Source organism: Chiloscyllium plagiosum, chromosome 42 (assembly GCF_004010195.1).
Source record: "Chiloscyllium plagiosum isolate BGI_BamShark_2017 chromosome 42, ASM401019v2, whole genome shotgun sequence".
Taxonomy (NCBI): domain Eukaryota; kingdom Metazoa; phylum Chordata; class Chondrichthyes; order Orectolobiformes; family Hemiscylliidae; genus Chiloscyllium; species Chiloscyllium plagiosum.
In genome coordinates this window covers 14540353-14543076 of record NC_057751.1, presented here as the reverse complement: position 1 = coordinate 14543076, position 2724 = coordinate 14540353, and positions in this window count along the sequence as shown.

The window sequence follows — 2724 nt, the reverse complement described above, 5'->3', positions numbered from 1 at the left end:
TGCACTTCAGTCCCACGGTCCTGATCTTTGGGCACCCGGTACGGAGGAAGGAGGGCAGGTCTGAAGACCTCCTCGTGGGTCTGCTCCTGGGCCTGGCCAAGCTGGCCATCAACAGGTCCAGGCAGCGGGCCGTGGAGGGGGTCGTTAGGGCCGACTGCCTGCCCGTCTTCCGCGGTTATGTTAGAGCCCGGGTGTCCTTGGAGAAGCATAACGCGGTGTTCACCAACACCCTGGAGTTGTTCAGGGAGTGGAGTGCATCATTTCTCCCTCCAATTCTATTTTGATTTAGTCCCTACCCTCCCCCTCACTGTTTTTGATCACACAGCACTGTCCCTTGCTGTGAAGGGCAGTGTTTGTCACTGGCCACCCGGGTGTTTTCCTATCTTCCTGGTGGTGGAAATTGAATAAAGAGTGGTGCACTTTGTGTCTTTCACTGTGTCTCACACCTGCACACACACACCATGGGTGCTGGGGATAAAATAAGCACTACTGCACTTAGGTGGTAGTGTGGGGGTTAAATAAAATAATAACCAGGAGATTCACACAGCATCACACTTTGATGTGAAGGGCAGTGTTTGTCACTGGCCACCCGGGTGTTTTCCTATCTTCCTGGTGGTGGAAATTGAATAAAGATTGGTGCACTTTGTGTCTTTCACTGTGTCTCAGAAAAAAAGAAAAAAAAAAAAAAAATCCATAATGTTAACTTTTAGTCATTTGTGCAACACGAGAGATCCAGTCTGCTGCTGCTATTGGCGATGAATTGACAATCACTGCTGTTAAAGTAGTTCCAGGGGCTGTGGCTGTTTCTGAGGCAACTCTCCACAACCACAACTCCAACCCCAACAATGAGGTGGGGCAGCCACTCTGTTGGACTTCGTACTTTGACAGGGAAGAGTCATGTTTTACACTCACACCATCCCCCGGGAGTGTATTGCCTCCCTCAGTTCTGCTTTTTTGCACTTCGAAGTTGTCAATGCAGCGATTAATCTTTCTGGTCCAGCCACAGCAACGTGGTCCTGACCCTTCACATCTGTGGAGAGACCACGAAATATTTAAACTTCTTCCTCTGAACCCATCAAAGTTTGAAGCCTGAGCGAACCGACCACCAACAATGTGAAAGCCATTTTTCGACGTGTTTTTCTTTTGCAAAGTTCTTCATTTCATGGAACAGTCAAGGTGAAGACTTTAGTTGGTGCAAGCTCTTGGGATGTGAAGGAAAGTGCGCGAGTGAATTAGGTTCCCCAGTGGCACGGTGGATCAGTGGTTAGCCCTGCTGCCTCGATTACAGACTATCTGTGTGGAGTTTGCACATTCTCCCCGTGTCTGCATGGATTTCCCTCCAGGTGCTCCGGTTTCCAAAGATGTGCAGGTCGGGTGAATTGGCCATGCTGAATTGCCCACAGTACTAGGTGCATTAGTCAGGGGTAAATGGATCTGGGTGGGTTACTCTTTGGAGGGCAGGTGTGGACTTGTTGGGCCGAAGAGCCTGCTTCCACACTGTAGGGAATCTAATCTAATTTCTGGTCACACGTGTTCCAGCAGGTTCGATCAGATGATAAAATTCCCTCGGTTTTCTTTCTTTCCGGAGATGTTACCAAACCCGCTGAGTTTCTCACCCAGTGTTATCTATATTTATTTCACATTTCCAGCATCCGCAGGATTTTGGATTTCTGATTGGCAAACGTTGAAATTACCAATGACCTTGTATAAAGGCAGTGCATGATCTCTGTTCTGTCCCCTCTCTTCCCCCACCACGCCAGAAGCAGACAAACTTTGCACTGGCACATGCTGCAGATGTGAATCAACGGTTGTCAGTGGAACTCTGCAATGCTCTTGCATTTGCTGGAAAACACACGTACTCTCGGGTACACTCAATCCCCTCTCCTTCGCGTGCTTGGAGGACGATATTCTGTTAAACTGGTGCAAAGTAATCCCGTTCTGTATCTATCTTCTATTTACTGGACTCAAACATAAGTAGAACATAGAACAGTACAGAACAGGCCCTTCAGCCCACGATGTTGTGCCGATCACTGATCCTCATGTATGCACCCTCAAATTTCTGTGACCATATGCATGTCCAGCAGTCTCTTAAATGTCCCCAATGACCTTGCCTCCACAACTGCTGCTGGCAACGCATTCCATGCTCTCACAACTCTGTGTAAAGAACCCACCTCTGACATCCCCTCTATACTTTCCTCCAACCAGCTTAAAACTATGACCCCTCGTGTTAGCCATTTCTGCCCTGGGAAATAGTCTCTAGCTATCGTCTCTATCTATGCCTCTCATTATCTTGTCTACCTCAATAAGGTCCCCTCTCCTCCTACTTTTCTCCAGTGAAAAAAGTCCGAGCTCAGTCAATCTCTCTTCATAAGATAAGCCCTCCAGTCCAGACAGCATCCTGGTAAACCTCCTCTGAACCCTCTCCAAAGCATCCACATCTTTCCTATAATAGGGCTACCAGCATTGGACGCAGTATTCCAAGTGCGGTCTAACCAAAGTTTTATCGAGCTGCAACAAGATCTCATGACTCTTAATCTCAATCGCCCTGTTAATGAAAGCCAAAACACCATATGATTTCTTAACAACCCTATCCACTTGGGTGGCCATTTTAAGGGATCTATGTACCTACACACCAAGATCCCTCTGTTCCTCCACACTGCCAAGAATCCTATCCTTAATCCTGTACTCAGCTTTCAAATTCGACCTTCCAAAATGCATCACCTC